At 45.6% G+C, this 21,979-nt stretch overlaps 1 non-coding gene across 1 annotated transcript; it reads left to right on the forward strand.

Moving 5' to 3' along the window:
• Window positions 1-20,757: 20,757 nt before the first annotated feature.
• Window positions 20,758-20,948, forward strand: LOC121275577. Its single transcript, XR_005942521.1, has one exon. It is a non-coding gene; the product is annotated as a U2 spliceosomal RNA (small nuclear RNA).
• The last annotated feature ends 1,031 nt before the right edge of the window (window positions 20,949-21,979 follow it).

Raw genomic sequence — 21,979 nt, forward strand, 5'->3', positions numbered from 1 at the left:
TCAATTTTTAAACCTGGAATGTAAAGGTAGTCTCATTGATGCTAATCATGATTGCTGTAAAAGCCTATCTGGTTCACAAATGCCCCTTCAGGGGAGTAAGTCTGTCATCCCATGGTCTGACCTAGACGACATATGACTTAAGACCCACAGCAATGTGGTTGACTCCAAACTGCTGTCTGAAATGGCTTAGCAAGCCACTCAGTTCAAGGGCAATTAGGGACAGGCAACAAATGCTGGCCTTGCTAGCGACACCCACATCCCATGAAAGAAAAAAAGGAGCAAAAGAATGGGAGACAATGACAGACAATCAAGGTCGTGTCAAGAAGACAAGAGCTACTGCATTGCACTTCAACATGCCGGAATGTTCTAGAAACCTGCACCCACTAGGACCCTGGGTTGGGTCACATTCCAGAAGAGACCTCCCAGGTTGTTAAAGCAAGTTAAATTCACAATGAAACTGCCTGGTTGCTGAAGTTTTGTTTTACCATTTTTCCAGCTCAAGGATCCAGGTAAGAATTATTTTAAAATGTGCTTCCCAGTAAAAGTTTCTTTAAGGGGGTTACATTTACAAGTAAGCAGATTTGTGTTATGTTATAGGTAAGTTGGAGCAGAAATGCCTGGGCTCCCCACAACCCCGACTCCCAAGGTTATCTCGCAGCCAGCTCAGCATTAGAGTCAGTCCAAATTCCTCAGGTCCCAACCGGTGAGCTACGTCAGGATTATCAGGGAAATCTGTCAGATTCTTAAGGGATAGAGGCACAATTGAATCAGCTGCAATTGTTACTTTCCCACATGTTGGGCTCAGTAAAATGGTGGTGCGCCAAGAGTGGGTTCAGCACCCAAAAGTCGGCGGCATTTTTGGGCCTGCCATTGGAACGCACTAATAATATGCTAATTGCTGCTCATTAACATCAAGGGTGGGTTAGAAGCCTTCATCCCGCCCAATGAGTGCTGGAGGGCAGGATGTCCCGTCTCCGATGTCTTAGGACATAACGCAGAACAAGGTCACGGCACTTTAAAGGGCTGGCTGGCAAGGAGGAGTGTCAGGGGACCCAGCAGTGAAGCATCGTCTGGAATCTGTGTGGAAATGTAGCACTGTGCAGTTTGCAGGCTTGTAAAGTGAGGGCATTTGATTTTTAGTTCATGCCTCCAAACCTTGAAACTCTTTATAGGTGGCATTCCTTTTAAACCTCGGCAAGTCTCCGACTTCTTGGTACGGAGAAGTTGTACAGTTGTTACATGTTTCCAAACAGAGATGTCAGCACTATCGGAGCGATGGGGAAGGCGGAGCAAAAGGGCCAAACCAGCTCCTGGATTCAGTGGGGACCCACTCAGAGTCCTCCAATGTGCAGTGTCAGACTGATGTGAGCAGCTTATGCCAATGACTGGCAAGAGAAGAAAGCCCAGTCAGACACGTGCAGTATGGGAGGAGGTGGGCAAGGTGGTCAACAGTGTGGGCTTGGTCAGAAGGACTAGGTCCCAGTGCCAGAAAAAGCTCAATGACCTAATGAGGTCAGCCAGTGTGAGTATGGCCCCAGCGTGATCAGTCCTGCTCCAGTGAGCTACAGGGCGAGATGGTGAATTCAGGAGCTAACTGAGTTTGGCTGCTCCTTGAAGGCAGTAAGAATCCACCAGAATACTACTGTCCTCAACCAGGCCATTGTGCATTTCAAGCAATGATCTAGTTATAGGGCAGGTGGTTTTCAGGATGAGCATATGCGGCGTTAATATAGCTTCAATAAGATCAATAAGATCAGCCATGATCTTATTGAATGGCAGAGCAGGCTCGGGAAGGCTGAATGGTCTATCCCTGTTCCTATTTCTAATGTTCCTCCAGGCTGGTACATACTGAGTTGAGAATGGGTTGGAGGCATGCCATGAGATTATTTGAAATTGTTGATGACCAGTCTTTTACAAATCTTTTCAGGAGAAGTGCAGCAACAACACCCGCTTGGGAGCCCGTACAGGCAGGGCAGTACTGAGCCTGGAGGCCCTGAGTCCTTGTGGAGAGGAGGTGCTGGTGTTAATGGACTCCGAGGCCCCCAGGATTATAGGCAGGGGCAAGGTTGGAGGAAAGCCTGGGTCTGGTGACATGGCAAAAGGCTGAAAGAGAAGGGGAGATGGCTAGTGGAGGTTTAATGAAGGGTAGGCATTATCCAATCAGGTTGATGAATATAGCTCACACATTGGAATCCTGACAAGCTTCATCATCTGAAGCTTCACATGATCGTTACTGTAACATTGTGTCTGCAGAGCCTCATTTTTCATGTTGGACATTAAGATAGTTGATGAGCATCGCATGATAGGGCTGATCTGGCAAGGTCTATGATGCTGAATAATGCCCTACTGATGTCTCTCCCTGTTACAGGAGAAGCCTCTTTCCCTCACCCTCTGTTAGAAGCCATGCCGAGGAGGAGTAGGAAGCTGAGGAGGATCCAACATCACATCTTGTCTCGCAGCAGCAAGCACTATCGCAGATACTGGCATCTTGGCAGAGAATATCGCATTGGGACAGGGGTCATGCACACATAGATGAGGGCACTGCATGGTCTTACAGTCAGATGATGAGCCTCTAGAGTCAATCGTGTGATGGTGGGGGCTGGATGTTCAGCGCAAGGTCCACGAAGATTTGGCAGGTATACCAGAGGGGGTGAGTGCTCTGGCCCACACTGTGGAGGTGACCATCTAGGCCATGTGCGCTGCGATCACCCACTCTTCGGAGCATCAAGCTTCTCCCATGGACAGACTGGCGACCGTCCAGGAGGGGTAAACCGAGCGCATTGCAGATGCAATCATCAGGATGCGCTCTGCCCTGCACACTATCATCCTGGCTTTGAGCTCAGGGGCTCAGACCCAGGGCGAGGGGGGAGCTGGGAGCCTGGTCACCTACCCAACTCCTGGAACCTCATTGGTTAGCAGAGAGGACCACCCAGTCCGAGTGGCAGGAGATGAACAGCAGGAGACTCCATCTGGAAGCTCCTCTCATGGTACTTCTGCAGTGGGCAGCATCTCCTCCATCCATTGGCCATTGGCATAGGCCTGATCCAGTGTTGCAGTGACTATAGGCTCACACGCATGTCAGCAGGAGTCTCCTGGAGTGAGAGGCCACTGAAGGCCACAGCCACATAGAGGACATTTGCCGAGTCCATCAGGGCAAGGGAGTTGGCAGATCAGCCACCTCTCTCTAGTGCAGCCACAAGCCATGGCACTGTGCCGGCACGCTCATCAGCACATTAATAATAGCCAGAAGAAGGGGCACATGGGTGAGTTACTTATGTCTTGTTGTTAGCTGTCCTTTTCATATTCCCTCATGTTGTTGTTTTAATCGAGCACTGTGGCTGTGCCACGGTGCCTGGAGGTTAAGGGAAGCTAGAAATGATGGAGGAAGGGCAGATGGAACTGTGTATTCATGTAGGGAAGTGGATAGTGTGCGGGTATAACAGCAACAGGGCTGTTTCATAACATATGGGCAAAGGGGTGCCCAGATAGCCCCTAACCATCTCTGATGCAGTAATAAACAGACCATGGAAACCTCTGTTATATTAAGATATTGCTGGTGTCAATGACTCCCTGCACCCTGGGGAAACCTGGTCATGGTTCCTCAAGCTCTATTCATTTGACTCTGGACATTTTGTGTGAAGGAGATGTAATTCTCTGTCCTTCAGAACATTGCGTCAGTGAAGACCTACATGCAGCGGTGTGCAGCAGGCTGTGTGATGTCATGAGGTCTCCACAGGCTGCCTGGAAGGAACCTGTGACAGAGGGGTTCAGCGCAACAGTCACTTTCAATGCAACAGGCATCGGGTTGCCCCCAACGCAGTTGGATGAGAGCTCCCCTGTGGGAATGCCACCGAGTGATGTAACTGTGCCTCTTGATAGACTGAGTCGTCTTCTACATTGAGTCTCTGACAATTGCAGGTAGCTCAATCTCTGCCTGTAGATTCAAGGGGCTGCACAAGGCTGTCGGCGCATCTGCTGAGGGCCTCTGAGTGCATCTTGACCCTCAGGGTCTGAAACTGCCCTGTCCCCTTCATGCAACACCAGTGCATCCTGAACCTCCCACTCTTCCCTTCTTCCTCTCACTCTCCTCCATCTCCTCCTCATCCTCCTTTCCTCCTCACTGGAGATTGTGTCTCTGACCGAGAGCTCATCTGTCTCAGAGACTTTATGGCCAGGGAAAAAAAATCAAGCACTCAGCAGAACACTCTGCAGCAAAAGGCCTCCACCTCAAATAATTTCAGATTTAATAGTCTGCTAATTTGAATGAGCACGCCTTGCAGTCACTGCTGCGTTAACTGTAAAAATGAGACTCTGGTCCCAGCTGCAGCTTTTAAACCCACCCAAACAAGCTTAGCCATTAAAAAAAGATTCCTCTCGTGGTGTTAAAAGCAAAAAACTGCAGATGCTGGAAATCCAAAACAAAAACAGAGACAGAAATACCTGGAAAAACTCAGCAGGTCTGGCAGCATTGATGCTGCCAGACCTGCTGAGTTTTTCCAGGTATTTCTGTCTCTGTTTTTGTTTTCCCCACATGGTGTGATTCTCACCCTGAAGGCATTTTATGGCACTCAATTGGGTCTCTAACAATCTTAATCATATGTTTAATTAACATTTAAATAATACAGGTGGGTTTATGACTTATAGCCCCACCCACATTACATATTCTTCCAAGATGGCATGATGACATCAGAAATGCTGCCCGACTTCATCAGGCCCAATATTACATTCATCGCTGTGGGAATCGCTTCCGATCTGGGAGTGTATTATTCAGCCCATTGTTGTAGTGCTTTGTGGTGGCACATTAGCCTGATAGAGCCCATGATGCCTTCTATAGATCCGATTACTTTGTTATTTTCAGTAAAAGAAATGTTGAAGCAACACATTGAGATTGAATGTTGGAAGGTAGAGAGAGCAGGACAGTAGGTAAGACCATTGATCTCGTATTGCTCTATTCAGTGTCTGGGGATTGTTCATCTGCTAGGAACTATTTGAAGATAAGTAGTTCATTAACTGATATGGTTCTCCATCCCTCTCCCTATAGTGTATCAAGATGCCCAGGGCTCCCCAGAAAAGTGGTCCTGTGCCTCACTCACCCACCCGACTTTTGTGTTGTTACATTCAAAGGACACCCAAAGAAAGTTTTCTTTTATTCATTTATAAGATGTGGGTGTCGCTGGCTAGACCAGCATTTATTGCCCATACCTAATTGCCCTTGAGAAGGTGGTGGTGAGCTGCCTTCTTGAACCGCTGCAGTCCATGTAGTGTGGATACATCCACAGTGCTGTTAGGGAGGGAGTTCCAGGATTTTGACCCAGTGACAGTGAAGGAACAGTGATATATTTCCAAGTCAGGACGGTGAGGTGGTGGCCAGCCATCTCATGACTCTTCCAGCTTAGAGGGTCAAGGAGAGGGGAGACGCGGCCAGCAAGGTAAGGGGTAAGGGATACTTACTATTGGGCTACAAGGCCATTTACTCAGCATCTAGCAATGCTGGAATGGTAATGGTTCAGTCTCTCAACATTCACATTCTTCACTTCAATGAATATTAAAATCCATGAAAAGCAGTTCTCTCTAAATGAGTGGGATATCCTGCTTCCTCCAGGGCCATCATTTGACACGCATATGGGCTCTGTAGATTGTAGCTGCAAGTACAGTGTTATCCCTTCCTGGAATTGAAGAATATTTTCCCAGGCAGGACCCAGGACTAGGAGAATGATAGCAGTCTTTTGTGGGGTGGGGGGGGGGGGGGGTGGATCAATTGAATAGGTCAATAGGCAACTTATATTGTAAACCTTTAATAATCATTTAAAATTGTGCTCCTCCTCTGCTGCCTACATATCAGCGCTTATTGCACTTTAAAGGTGAAATGCTTCAAATCAATTCCCATTAGTCCATTCAGCGTCACATGGATGCTTTTCTGTCTGTATTTTTCTTTTCTGCAACAGAGCACCCTGTTAATATGGGACCAGTTGGGGCCCCAAAATGATTGTGACCCAATGGATTGTGGAACCAACATACTGCTCATCTCTTTTCCCTCTCAACAACAACTGATATTTATATAGCACCTTGAACATACAAACATATGAATTAGAAGTAGGAGTAGGCCAATCAACCGCTCGAGCCTGCACCGCCTTTCAATAAGATCATGGCCGATCTGATTAGAACCTCCTTCCTATCCCCGATAACCTTTCACCCCCTTGTTCATCAAGAATCTATCTACCTCTGCCTTAAAAATATTCAAAGACTCTGTTTCCACTGCCTTTTGAGAGTGGGAGTTCCAAAGACTCACTACCCTCTGAGAGAAAAAAGCTTCTCCTCATCTCCGTCTTAAATGGGTGACCCCTTATTTTTAAACAGTGATCCCTAGTTCTAGATTCTTCCATGAGAGGAAACATCCTCTCCACATCCACCCAGTCAAGCCACCTCAGGATCTTAAAGGTTTCAATCAAGTTAACACAATGAAATATCACAAGACACTTCACAGGAACATCATAAAATAAGTTGTGACACACAGGGAGATATTTGATCCGATGAGCGAAAGCTTGGTTGAAGCAAGGTAGAGAAGTGGAGAGATGTAGGGAAGATATTCTTGAGCATTGGACTGGCAACTGAAGGCATGGACAGCAATGTCGGAGCAATTATAATTGGGAATGCACAAGAGGCCAGAATTAGAGGAGCGCAGATACCTCAGAGGGTGTGGGGTTGGAGGAGAGTACAGAGATAGTGAGGTGAGGGAGGCCATGGAGGGATTTGAAAACCAGGGTGAGAATTTCAAAATCAAGATGTTGCTTGACTGGGAGCCAAGGTAGGTCAGTGAGAACAGTGGTGATAGGGCAGCAGGACTTGCTGCAAGTTAGGACATGGGCAGCAGAGTTTTGGGTAACCTCAAGTTCACAGAGGGTAGAATATGGGAGACCAGCCAGGAGGAATGTGTTGGAATAGTCAAGACTGAAGCATTTCCTCAGCCACAGGGAGTAAGTGATTCAGGAGAAGGCATGTCAGGATTTTCCCTGCTCTGGACAAGAGAAAAATACCTCGATTGTTTCCATTGCATGATTTATCTCCCTTCTTGGATATAGTTCCAAACTGTCACATTCCTGAAGTTGGGGAGGGGAGTGAGGGGAGTTATTTTTCCTTCCAAAACCATAGAATGAGTGCATAGAGTCCTGATGTGGGCAAAAGTCCACCAGCTTGAAAGACCTCAGCTGGAATCCCTTCAGGGCTGTAGGCTTTGTTGTTTTTTGCCTGTTTGATTGCTTGTTGCAACTCTCCCACCGATGGTAGTTCACCCATGGAATCTACCGAGGGTACTGGGGGATAGCCTGGAGAGTATCAGCTACTGTGGATTCATGGTTGAGGAGTTGTTCAAAATGTTCTTTCCAGCATTGACAGACAGCATTGTCATCCTTAAAAAGAGAATTCCCATCCTGTGAGTGAAGGGGATGTTGTCCATTTGACCTTGGTCTATAGATGGTCCTGGTGACTTAAAAAAAAACTGTCCTGATGATCATCCCACTGCATGTACTTTATCCCACTCATTTGTCATTAGGCGTCAGCCTTAAACTGTTGGAAAGTTGCCTTCCTAACTTGTGACCTTGGGCTGTTCTGCCAGGCAATGAAGGCTGGTCATTTCTGCATCATTTGCATCGATGTCCTGGTGACCACTATGCTCAAACCCAATGGTCTAGAGACAGGCATCTAGTACAGTTGACTTCATTCAATCCCACTGTTCTGGAATTGAGGTGGATTTGTGAAGATTTTCCAGATTAGTTTTGTGCTGCGCTTGGAATCCCTCTCTTCAGTTGGGCTGCTTTAGGGCTGAGATCTTGATCTTCTTCCTCGTGGACTTTTGGGTCTTGTGAAGTCCTGGTGCTCAGTGGGCATTCATCACTGAGTGAACAAGTCGATGATCTGTCCAGCAAGCATCGGACCCTCGAGTAGATTGACTGATACAGACGTCACTTAGATCTTTGACATGAACAATGACATCATCTAGGAGGTGCCAATGCTTTGATCTAAGATGCCTCCGTGTGCTTTCGTATTTGTCTTTCTGGCAGAAGAGGGTGTTTGTCATCATGAGGCCATGCTGAGCACACTTTGTCAGTCAGAGGACACCATTTGCATTGTCTTTTCCCAACCCATTTTTCTCAATGGTTCATTTTCAGACATTGGGATCATGGCCAATCCTGGCATAAAGGGTGCCCAGAAGGATGATTCTTTCTTCTTTTGCGATGGCAGCGAGGATTTCATCAAGATCAGAATAGAACATTCCCTTAACATCTTCATCGGAATCAAGGGTCAGGGCATAAGCGCTGATGGTGGTGGCATGTTGGTTATGGCTGAGCTATAGGTGAAATGTCATGAGCCCTTCATTTATACAACTGGAGAGTTCTGACAGTGCATGCAATATTCCAGATGGCAAAACCAACTCTGTGGACACAAGGATCACTGTCAGCCTTTCCTTTCCAGTAGAAGATGTATCCCCCTGCTTGTTCCTTCAGCTGCCTCTCCCTAGGAACACCTACTTGTTGCAATTTGCCTTTAAGGGTTTGCAGCATGACATCACTAGAAAGGAAGTGTGTCATGCAATCCAGTTTTAGTTTCACTTTTGCTTTCAAGCAGATCACACAGTACACAACTCTGCTCCTGGTGTCTTCAAGCTTTATACCCATATATATCTGTTCTTATGAGCCTAGTCTCAATAAATAAACCCACAACATGTTTACACAATCCCTTATGAGTGATTGGTGCCTTTATATAATTATATCATAACACAACACTATTTGATAAAAGTACCTCAAAAATACTTCATTGGCAGTAAAGTGCTTTGGAAACTTCCAGTGGGCATGAAAGTGCTATGATTAACAATAGATGTCAAGCGAGGATGAGATGAGACTTGGCTTTGTTCATTCCTCTCCAGTTGAATACTCACCTTCAAGACTAACCCCGAAGTGACAGACATATGTGCAAGGCTGCTGAGGGAGCTAGCTTGCTGTGGAACTGCACCCTAACAAGGACCCAATGCCCTTAGGAGAAAGTGAGGGGTGTAAATTGATGAGAAAGAAAATAAATGAGAAACACCTTGCTTCCAAATTAATTCTCTTTTAACACCATTTTGTTTAATACTTTTTATTGACATTTTTGTCTTTTGGATTTTATCAGAAATCTGTTTTGAAATATTTTCGTCTTTACAAATATAAACTCAGCACAATTTTTGATACAAAATGTACAACGATTTGTCATATTGACTTGTTAATCAGAGGAGGGAACATCATGTTGCGAGTTAGATTTATGATTGCAAAGACTGAGATGCACCAGCGGAAACACAAGAGGACTGGAGCAGGGTCAGAAACACATTCATGATTTTCCAAAATGTGCTCCCAGCAGGGGAAGGCTCTCTGCCAGGAGTACGATTTTGGAAAATCAGCATTAAATAAATGTGTTTGCTTTTATGACAGAGATGCAATTAAATAGGTCACTTTTTTTTTTGCACCAAAAGTGAGCAAATCTTATCCCAAATGCCAGACACTTGACAAGTCTGCTTAACATACAAAACAAGTTTACTCAGGCTGCAAGGATTATTTCAGACATCAAATTCAAGCCTGTATTGAAAGTTGTGGAGGTGCATCACTAGTAAATGAAAGCGAGATAGCCTTTGTCTCTCAATTACTTGCCTTGTGACAATTGAGCTCTCTGCCATTGTCTTTGCTTGGGCCTGCTGTGCTTTTGTATGCAGAAAGCAGGGTTTATCTTTCAACTGGGAAAAAAGGCTGAATGACCTGCCTGTGTGAAATGTGAAAAGGGATCAGAATTGAACCCCGCAATCTGCAGGAGTCCCCATTGTGTCCTGTCAGAGGGCAGGCAATGGATCAGAGGCGGCATCCCAGTTGTGTTTGCTTTGAGTGCAGTCGTTAATTTAGGAATAATAAGGGGAATCTCTTATCATGGCTAATTGAATTGGTGCATGGTGTGGAGGTGAGCAGACAGCTTTGATCGCTCTGATCCTGAATGATGCTAAATCTGAAGTAGCTGAAGGCGCGATATACGAATCCTCAGTAGATTTTGCCCTTTATTTTAACAGAATTTAATCTTCACAGAGCCTAGCACCTCTGCCACTTTCTCAGTTGAAAAGGTTTATCCTTTGAGAGTGGCTTCTCACTGCAGTTGTGCAACGTGCATGTAAAATTCCATGCCACTGCGTCATTGGAAAGTGAAAGGGAGTTAAAAAAAACACTTCCAAATCAATTAACCTCCTGTCAGTTGTGTACTGATTCTGCTTCTCCAAAGTAACTGGCCTCCGACCAATTAAATACTTGAGGTGGCTGGGTCACTAAAAAGCCACACAGCAGGAGGAGATTGCTCATGGCAGTCTTTTCATTGCACAGCTAACATGACTATGCCCAGTTACTGTCAATCTGTGCTTGGCATAAGGAAGAAAAGGCAAGTGAGACACGAGGGAGAGAGAGAGACTCACACACATGCACACGCACACAAACATGGAGCTTTCAATTCAATGCACACTTAAAGGAATGATTGATGACAGTGCTGTTATTGAGTTTTTTGGGCTTTTTCAAAAGGCCTCCAGAATGAAACAAATGGTTGCCTCCATTCGTATCAGATAGTGCTAGGGTTGCCGACCCTCCAGGATTGGCCTGGAGTCTCCAGGAATTGAAGATCAATCTCCAGGACGCTGCTGTGTGTGACCCTGGAGAAAAAAACAAATCACAGGGACATTAAAAATGTAGATATTTTCAACTTTCTTTGAACATTACTTTTTACCAGAAACAAAAATATTGAAAATGAGGGAAAAGGCTCTTTAGCTGACAATCAAGTATCATCCAATTAGTTAATAAGCTTTCCAATTGGTGTAGAAAGGCAGTGCGTCACAAAGATGGATGTGTTGGCCATCTAATGGCTGGAATTTGGGGACAAGTCTTGTGAAGGAGCCTCCAAGAATACATTTAATCACAGTTGGCAACCCTAGACACTGCTGGTTGCCATTATTTGTCTGGCCCCAGGCAACAACAACTTGCCCAAGAAAAGAAATTGATTCTGCACCAGAGATACATGTTCCCTCAGGGCCACCACATCTCTTTATCGGTAGTGAGTCTAATTCACATTGGAGTAGAAATGCAACTACCAAGCTGGTCACAGCTACATTGATTGAAATGAATTTGCAGTTGAGCTCAGCCTTGTTTATGCATTTCCCTCTCAATATTTCTGGAGTGTTGAGAGCTGCATTAGGCCTGCCCAATATTCTCAGAATTGCAGCCAGCAAATAATGAGAAATGTGCCCTGTTGTGGCTATGTTCTGCAGCACAGTGCTCTCTTCCTCGATTCCCAGTGCTCACTCCTGCCTTTCGGACTGCTCCCCCTTATCCTCCATCGCCAACAGCAGACAGACCTGCCTGACCGCCCATGACTGCAGCAGAGCTTTTTCCAAAGTAGACACTGGGGGCAGAATTTTCTGCCTACTGGACGGGCGGGCCCGACCCAATCTCCAGCAAGCGGGGAGCCGATCCCCGCCGGAGAATCGGGCCCCGCCGCCATTTTATGTGGGCGAGCCAATTAAGGCCCACCCAACGTGATGTCCGGCGGGAAGCGCCACGAACTCCCTGTGAGGGCAGGGAGGGATTCTCCAAAAGCGAGAGTGTGCTCTCTCGCACATGTGCACGAAAGAGCGCACATCTCCCTGAGGCTAACTGCAGCCTCAGGGAGAACGCTGACACTTTTAAAAAGATGAAAAATAGAAAAAAAGAATCCTTAACATGTCCCCCTCATGTGACACTGTCACATGAGATGGGACATGTTCATAAATTGCACTAAAACTTTTATTAAACTTTTTAAAATCCCAACATGAAACTTCATCCTGCCCGTGGATGAGATTCCTGAACTGAATATTTCCATTGGTGAGCAGGGGGTGGGGTCCACTCGCCGACACGTAAGTTGACACTGGATAACATCGGGCAGAATCCCTGATGTCACCCCGCCCCATTTAAATCTTCAGGAAGGTGGGGGCACAGAAAATTCAGTTGTGTGCCCACTGATCTGTCAAGGGCCAATTGAGGCCATTGGCAGGATCAATTATACAACTAAAGGACCTGCCCGTCCAACCTTAAGGTTGGCGGACAGGCCAGGAGCCCCAGCGGGCAATAGAGAAAACATGAAACCTCAATCACCGGCGGGATGAAGTATTATGTCGGGATTTTAAAAGTTTAATAAAGTTTTAGTGTCAATTATGAACATGTCCCATCTCGTGTGACATTGTCACATGAGGGGGACATATTAAGGATTTTTTTTTTCTATTTTTAACATTTTTAAAAGTGTCAGCAATCTCCCTGAGGCATCATTTAGCCTCAGGGAGATGTGTGCTCCTTCGTGCACATGTGTGAAAGAGCGCACTCTCGCTTTGGGGGAATTGGCCCGCTCACGTAAAATGGCGGCGGGGCCCACTTCTCCGGCGGGGATTGGCTCCCAGCCCACCAGAGATTGGGTCGGGCCTGCCCGCCCGGTAGGCAGAAAATTCTGCCCCATGTTTTTTCTATTCCCCGCAGGGGCTCCTGGCCAACCCACCAACCTTAAGGTTGGACGGGCAGGTCCTTTAATTGTTTCAATAATCCTGTCAATGACCTCAATTGGCCATTGACAGGTCGGTGGGCCCAGAGCTGATTTTTCTGCACCCCTGCCTTCCTGAAAATTTAAATGGGGCGGGATGACGTCGGGGATTCCGCCCGATGTCATCCTGCGTCATTTTACACGTCGATGAATGGGCCCTGCCCCCTGCTCACCAATGACAAAATTCTGCCCTAAAGGTCCAGCACCAGTGCAACATTGTTCCCTCAAGCCAGAATTCAGTCATGGAACGCAGAAAATTGCCAAAAAAGTAAAGAGGCCAGGAAGTCAGCTCAGCAGGACAAAACAACAACTAAACCATATGGAGGGGATGAGCTCTTTAACTAACATTCCTTTGAGGTCCTCGCTGGATGAATGCCATGATCCAGTCAGGCACTGGGGCTAACCAGTTTTACAAAAGGATTCCAAAACCAGCCCAGGACCATCATTTTCATATTATAGTAAACATCCTGAATCGTTCTGACTAACATGCAGGAAGCATACTAGCATACGGAAGCTGTTTCAATACAGGTGACACACCTCCTCCAGCCCAGAATGAATATTGGCCTGTCACCTGACATGTTGGACCCATTCTTACTCCTGAAAAAGGGAGGTGCTGTATTCAAAATTTGACATTCCCCTTATTATTCATAAGTTAACGACTGCACTCCAGGCAAACACAACTAGGGTCCAAAATTCTAGGCCAGCATTTCTAGCTGTGACTAAGCCAGTGAATCACTTCTTTCAATTATTACACAAAAATAATAACTGCGAGCAGGAAAGGACAAAGTCAAAGCAAAACATCTAGGCAATAAATAGTTCAATTTTCTCAACTTGATCTTAGATGACTTTTTGCTAATTGGTTTATAGATCTACATGAGCTATAATGGCAAGGGGTGTTGACCCTGTCCGTCAGCAGTGTAGTCGCAGATTTATTATATACAGTGAAACCGTTCAGTTCTTTAAGCTTAGGGCTGTCTGTTTTTCTTTATAGGCTGATGTATATATTTACTTTTCAGCGTAACTCAGTCAGCTATTTGTTTTCCTTTCTTTTCCTTGTGAAATTAGAGTGTAGTTCCTTTACTGTGCTACTCATATTACTTTTATGCTGTGGGCATTAATCTGAGACTAGTAGGAAGACCCAGGCAGAGGCAACGCATGTGTGCGAATGCTGATTACATTTCCAATGTTAGCACAGTGGATAAACAGGGCGGACAGTCACAAACTCATTAAAAACTAGGAGCAGGAGTAGGCCATTCGGTCCATCGAGCCTACTCCACCATTCAATAAGACAAAGGCTGACCTGATGGTGGCCTTAACTCCACTTTGCTGTCTGCCCCTCATAATCCTTGTCTATCAGAAATCTGTTGAACTCATCCTTGTGCATATTCAATGACCCAGCCCCCACTGTTCTATGTGAAAGAGAATTCTAAAGACTAATGACCCTGTGACAGAAGAAGTTCCTCCTCATGTCTGACTTAAATGGGAGACCCTTTATATTTAAACTGTGTCCCCTAGTTCTAGATTCCCCCACCAGAAGAAACATCCTCTCAGCATCTACCCTGTCAAGCCCTCTCAGAATCTTATATGTTTCAATAAAATTACCTCTCATTCTTTTACACTCCAGTGAGTATAGGCCCAACCTGCTCAACCTTCCCACATGAGACAAACCCCTTCATTCCAGTGTGCTAACTGTCATTAATGCACATACAGAAATCTATAAGAAGTATGTCTGGATGCAAATGTAACAGCTGTGGTTCAGTTGGTAGCACTCCCACCATTAAATCAGGAGGCTGTGGGTTCACGTCTCACTCCAGAGATTTGAGTACAAATCTAGGAGGACATGCTAATGTAGTGCTGGAAGCTCTGTCCTTCAGATGAGACATTGGGAAGGGTTTTATTATGGAACAGATTACCTGACCCTCTATAATACTCCTGAGGTGGTCTTTAATTTGTGCAGAGTGGGACTTCTGTCGCTCAGGGACAGGATGTTTTGCCCTAGAGAACAGTAATGGCTGCTGTGGGGACTGGTTGTACTCCCAGCAAAGAAGTCAAGCTGTCTCCCAAACTTCTGGTAAGTCCAGAGATTTTGGGAGGGCATGGCTGGGAGACCCCAGCGAGGGGGGTGGAGGGGGGAGTGGAGAGTCCAGAACTAGGGGACACTGTTTTAGAATTAGGGGTCGCCCTTATAGGACAGAGATGGGGAGAATTATTTTCTCTTAGAGGGTTGTGCGACTTCAGAACTCTCTGACTCAGGAAGCAGTGGGGGCGGGGTCATTAAATATTTTGAAGGCAGGGGTAGATTGATTCTTGTTAAGCACGGGAATCAAAGGCTATCGGGGGTAGATGGGAATGTGGAATTTGAAATACAAAGAGATCAGCAATGATCTTATTGAATGGTGGAGCAGGCTTGAGGGGCCGAATGGCCTACTCCTGCTCCTATTTCATATGATTCTATGTCCTCAGGGTGCTGAGTTTGCCAATCTCGATATCTCAAACTCAGCTTTTAAAGTAAGTATCAAATATCAAGAACATAGGAGCAGGGGAAGGCCATTCAGCCCTTCGAGCTTGCACCGTCATTTAACTGGATCATGACGGATCTTCCACCTCAACACCATTTTTCCTGCACTATCCCTGTTACGCTTGTTGTCATCGGTATCTAGAAATCTATCGCCTTCTGCTTTGAACATACTCAGTGACTGAGCCTCCACAGTCCTCTGGGTTAGAGACTTCCAAAGATTTACTACCCTCTGACTGAAGAAATTCCTCCTCATCTCAGACCTAGATTTCCTCTTCTGATTCTGAGACTGCGCCCCTGGTTCTAGGCCATCCCCACTGCCCCCCAGCCAGGGGAAACATCATTCCTGCATCTACACTGTCAAGCCCTGTAAGGATTTAATACACTTCAAAGAAGAATTCCAAATGTTGGACATCTGGGGTGAGCATTCTGACGTCATCATGCATTAGAGCAAAATTTCAGTCAGTGGGCACATGCGGGAGTCGGCAGAGCGCCTGCCAACAATTAACAGGCCTATTAAGGCCTTTAAAAATGTAATTAAATTAAATTTTTCATTGCCCGCCAACTTTACGGTTGGTGGGTGGGTGAATAGGCCAAGTGGCCTTTGGATTTTTTGCGAAACCTCATCCATGGGAGGGATGAGATTTTGATCAGTCATAAAAAAAATTAAAATTTTTTCAAACTAATTTCTAACATGTTCCTGCTCACGTGACAGGTTCACATGAAGGGACATGTTATTAACATTTTTAAAATCTTTATTATTTATTGTCAAAAATCTTCATCTCCCTGTGCTGTGTGCCTCGGAGCTTTTCCTGTGCGCACCCAGTGCGAACCTCTGCTCTTGCCCTCCTCTCCCATCCTGACCACTGCTGCTCACCCCCACCAAGCCTGCCTGACGAGGACAAAATTCTACCCCAAAAAAGGAGCAGAAACAGCTGGAAATACACAGCTGGTCAGTCGTCATCTGGGTTATGCCATTGACACACTCCATATGAAGTAGACTAGACCATACGGCCCTTGGCCTGTTCTGTTCAGTAAGGTCCTAGCTGACCTTTGACATTTACCCCACTTTCCCGCCCCACCTTCATATCCCTTGATTCTCTTAACGTCCACTGATACCCACCATAGACCTTGTAACTTGACTCTCCGCTTTGAAAGTACTGACTGACCTGCTGTGTACTTCCAGTTTTCCCTGTTTTCAATTTGAAATTTTATTTGCAGGTCATTTGGAGCCATGTCAGGTGAATGACTCCCCATATGTGCAACACGCTGCAAGGACAGGGACAGTTTCACAATGCTGCTGCCCACGACTAGGTCTGTGACAGCGCCAAGAACAGCAAAGGGTTTAGTTCCAGAGGCTTTACATATCCCTTTTCTCAGACCATTGCTATAAAGGTCAGGCATGCAGCCTCTTCTGGTAGGCCTGGGAGTTGGTGGCAGACAGTCCTGAGACAGGTTTTTTAAAAAATGTATTATTTCATGGGGTATGGGTGTGGCAGGCAAGGCAAGCTTTTGTTGCCCTCCCCTAACTGCCCTCAAACTGAGTGGCTTGCTTGGCCACTTCAGAGGGCAGTCTAGCGGTCAATCACATTGCTGCGGGTCTGGAGTCACATGAAGGCCACATTAAGTAAGGACGGCAGATTTCCTTCCTTAAAGGTCATTAGTGAATCAGATGGCTTTTTTTTAAACGACAATCAATGATAGTTTCATGGTCACCATTACTGATACTAGCTTTCAATTCCAGACTTTATTAACTGAACTCAGGCACTTTCGCCTGAGGTGGGCACGCCAGGAAATTTCCTGACTCCTGCTACCCACCTCTAGCATGAAAACCCTCCCCCCTATATCCTTTGTTATCGTTAGCTATATGTTCTGTATTTCTTTTAAAGGATACATGGTTAAATCTGGAATTACTGTATGATGTCAGGGATAGAGAGAGACTGCACTCGCCCTGGAGTGGCGCTACACCGGTCTAGGAGTTGGTCTGGGGCCAATGAATTTGGTGTTGACCCTGCACTAACTGGGTATGGCATACTGACAGATTGCCTTGCCATGCAAATAGTTTAAAAGCTATGGGGCTAAAACTGGAATAAAAACAGAAAGTTCTGGAAAAGCTCAGCAGGCCTGGCAGCATCCGTGAAGAGAGAGACAGAGTTAGAGTTTTGAGTCGAATATGACTTCTTCAGAACTGAAACTACCCTTGGCGCTCATGCCCATTTGCTAATGTCCATTTTGCGACAACCACCAAGACCAATGTCATTCATATTTCTTATTTTTTTCATGATAGACTTTGAAAGAAATATTTTTGAACAGAAGGTAGCATCCGTAAACATTGTGTCCTATCACCCATCAAGACAAGGTAAGCATTGACTAAGAACAATCCTTAGGCCCCTCTTTCATCATCTGATTTGTTTGTTTCTCTGTGTGTAATGTTCTCGGGTGCTCTTTGAATCAGTTGTCTTTTCCTCTCTCTGTTAATCAGGCTTTTATTCCTCCTTCTGCTCTTTCTATTATTTGTTGCTGACAAGTGCATTCCTAAATGTTTCCTAATCATAGGCAGCTAGTTTGAGAGAGGAGGCTGAGGTAGATTGCAAAAGGCACCAGAGCAGAATTAGGGAGTAAAGGCCAACCTGCTCCAAGGCCATTTCACTTCATTTGTTTTTTTCTCCCTAAGTAACCAACCAGACACAGAATGAGCCTTGCACGTTGGTGAATGAATAGACAAAACATGGGTATTATGAAGGGGGTGGGTAGGACTTGCACATACCTCAATTAAAGATATAAGACAAGGCAGCAGTGGATAGCTAGTTAGGCCAATTGAAAGAAAAATTAGGGACAAATTACTGACAGCACAGAGATCTTGGCAGCATTGGACCTCCACCCCCTCCCCCCATCCCCTCAGTTGAGTTGGAGGCTGACAGCAGCTCGGAGGTAGCCTCCAGGTGACAGGCCGGAGAGCCGCTTGTCACTGGTCCTCATGAGTCCCAGCAAAAGTGCAATGTTCACGGCCTCGGCAATAACCCTTCCTGTAGAGATGTTTCCCCATGATGGCTGCACAAGCGGTGGGCCTTCTGTTTCTTCAAATAATAATCAGGTTTCCATGGGTGCCTCCCATTTAGACGCACCCTCATACTCCCCTACCTGCCCAAGCAGCTCCCCTATCCCTGCCTGTAGGGCTGCTGTGAAATATCCTACTGGGCATCCCAACTAGGGAACCAGTCCACCGCCCTTAATTGGATGGTGAATGTGGAGGCAGCTCATTAACTGGCCGTCTCATGGTAGATTCCAACTATTGGTGCACCTCCAACCCAGTGAGCTAAGGGTCCGGAAATGGTCCCAAGGCCTGAACTTTTGAAATGGCATAGGATTCTGTCCCTAATGTTGATTTTTAATGTTGCTTCCTTATCGTAGTCATAAGAAATAGACTTTAATCTCAAATTGATGCCCTGGGAGGTGGGAAACTACATAATGTACAACTGTGGTGCATCTTTTTAGGTTATTGTCAACTCTGTGGTAACGTGAAGCTTCATCTAGCCTTTGAGGCAGATCCAAAAGACCTCATGGCACTATTCCAAAGAATAACATAGCCATTCTCCCCAGCATCCGAGCCAATATTTATCCCTCATGCAAGGTCGTTTAAAAACAAATCACCACTGCTTCTTGTGGGACAGTACCATACACAAATTGGCAGGCACGTTTCCTACACTATAACAGTGACTTTGCTTCATAAGTGGCTCATTGGCTATCTAGCACTTGAGACATCCTGAGGTTACTATATAAATGCAAGCTCTTTTTTTTAACCCTTCAGTCTAAACACTGTCAGGTCAGAAAAGGGAAAGAAGCAGTTTAATTTATGAAGTAAAACCAAGGGTCTGTGAAAATAGGAAATTTATTTTAATGGGGGACTTAAGCCAATGGAACATATATTGGGAATATACAGATGGTTAGAGTCCAGGTTAGCAAATGCAATTTTCCAGAGTGTCAGGGAGGCCATGGGAGACAGTCCACATCTTAACCTTTTACAGCTGGTCAGATAACATACCAGAATTGGAAGATGTAGAAACTTTGGGGCAAGTGAAGTCGCAGTCAAGTTTGTGATCAAGTTTGACATTGGGATCCCAAAATACCAGGAGTCAGATATCACTTTCAAAGGGCTAACTTCAAAGGAATGAGTGAGGAGCTGAGGTAAACTGAAGATGAATTAGATACCAGAATTTGTACACTTCTGATCACATAAACTAGCATTAGCACACACAGGTTAATCAAATACTATCCCATCTAGGCAATAAAATAATCAATAATGAAACAAAACAGGTAAAATGTTACAAATCCTGTAGGGAAAACAGTGAGGGGGAAAAGTTACGCCATGACCCTTTTACCAAAGTTAAGATGGATAAGCAGAACAACATACCCCTGATACCAGCTCTCATAAGTCTTTGTAATTGTTGCCAAATTGGAACAGTAAGCAAGTTCCTTCCATCATAAAGTCAGAAGTGGGGATGTTCACTAATAATTGCACAATGTTCAGCATCATTCACGACTCCTCGGGTACTGAAGCAGCCCATGTCCAAGTGCAGCAAGACCTGGACAATATCCAGGCTTGGGCTGACAAGTGGCAATTAACATTCACGCCACACAAGTGCCAGGCAATGATCATCTCCAACAAGAGAGAATCCACCCATCGCCTCTTGACATTCAATTGCATTACCATCACTGAATCCCCCACTATCAACATCCTGGGGGTTACATTGACCAGAAACTGAACTGGACTAGCCATATAAATACTGCGGCTACAAGAGCAGGTCAGAGGCTAGGAATCCTGCGGTGAGTAACTCACCTCCTGACTCCCCATTTCCTGTCCAACATTTACAAGGCACAGGTCAAGAGTGTGATGGAATACTCTCCCCTTGCCTGAATGAGTGTAATTCCATCGACACCTGAGAAGCTCGACACCATCCAGGACAAAACAGCCCGCTTGATTGGCAGCCCATCCACAAACAATCATTCCCTCCACCACCAAGGCACAGTAGGAGCAGTGTGTACCATCTACAAGATGCACTGCAGGAACTCACCAAGGCTCCTTATCCAGCACCTTCCAAACTCACAACCGCTACAATCTAGAAGGACAAGGGCAGCATATACGTGGGAACACCACCACCTGTAAGTTCCCCTCCAAGCCACTCATCATTCTGACTTGGAAATAAAGCACCGTTCCTTCACTGTCGCTGGGTCAAAATCCTGAAACTCCCTCCTTAACAGTACTATGGGTGTACCTACACCACATGGACTGCAGCTCACCACCACCTTCTCAAGGGCAATTAGGGATGGACAATAAATGCTGGCCTGGCTAGTGAAGCTCACTCCCCATGAATATATAAATCAAAATGAAACTGCAATCAGAAGAATGCAGACTACTGATGGAATACTTGGACCTTGTAGATTGCTTTGTAAGATCCCGTGATATTCCTGTTTGTGAAGACCTGACCAGAATATTCTCTGGTTCTTACAAAATTTGCCTCAGGCTTATATGAGTGCGAGCCCATTCTTTTGCACAATGAGATGAATACAGCAAAGGTGCGCGTGGTTGTCAGGTCCCACTTTGATGTGTGCACTTATCAGCTATCATCATCGCTTCTCAGCCTTTTGGCTAAGAACAAGTGTAGTGCCTGTTCTTATCAGTTTAATATCTGATACGTCCCTTAACTGGGGACCATGTATTAAATTGATTTTTGGAGCAGGGAGATGGAATAGGGGCTTGCTCCGTCCACTCCACGCATCGACCCACTATTGCAGTATCTCTGGGAATGATGCACCCGCTCCCCCCCTTTCCAGGGGGTTTTCAATGCTAAAAATAGTTTTTTTTTAATCAGCTATCATCATCATGGCTGGGTGGGATATCTTGAACAACTTGTCAGACGCTGCAGTGAAATATCTCTGCTAAAATACTGAAGTTGGCCTTTTCTATCACTTCAGGCAAAAGTGTGCTCGATTTGTGTTTTAATATTCCAGCTCCTCATCAAGCATTGAGAAAGCGCATTGTGGGTTGCTATCCCATAGATCTGAGGTTTCCGTGGCAACCCCACCAAAGTTAGGGTGTGCAAGTGAGACATCCTTGTGGAAATGTACATCCACAATCTGTTTACTGCTGCAATAATCCCATCCAGTATTGGCATATGAGTTCCCCCATGCTTACTTACATAGCTGTGTCTCTGTCAGTAGCACTCACGTGTCTGGGTCAGAAGTTTATGGGTTTAAGACCTACTTTGGAAATTTTTCAGTACAAAATCTTCAGCTGCCACTCCACTGCAGTTCTAAGGGAGTGCTGCATTGACGGACATGTCATCTTTTGGATGAGACATTGAACTGAGGACCCACCTGCCTGCTTGGTTGGATGTAAAAAGTCCCACAGGCACAATTTTGCTGAATAGTGGGGGGGTGGTTGAAAAAAGGGGAGGAAATTTTCGAGTTAAAATTCTGAAAGAAAAATTCAACCTGCTCAAAAGGCACAGCCAGTCGACCAGTGAACAAAAGAGAAAGTTCAAAAGTTTAGGTGTGAACTCCATCGCAATTGGCAACGATAATTGTGGAGGAGCTCCTTTGACAGGACTGACAGTGACATGCCTGTGGAAAAAAGAAAGAGGGATCTTGTGCCCCAAAATGTAAATTTATTTTGTTCCTTCATGCAGGTCCATCATAGAATTGGGCTTCATTGAGGCCAATAATTCTGGGCACCACACTTTAGGAAGGATAGCAAAGGCTTAGAGGGTGTGCAGAGAGGATTTGCCAAAATGGTACCAGGAATGGGAGACCTTTCGGAGAGATTAGAAAAGCTGGGCTTGTTCTCCTTAC

Source organism: Carcharodon carcharias, chromosome 2 (assembly GCF_017639515.1).
Source record: "Carcharodon carcharias isolate sCarCar2 chromosome 2, sCarCar2.pri, whole genome shotgun sequence".
NCBI classification, from domain to species: Eukaryota; Metazoa; Chordata; class Chondrichthyes; order Lamniformes; family Lamnidae; genus Carcharodon; species Carcharodon carcharias.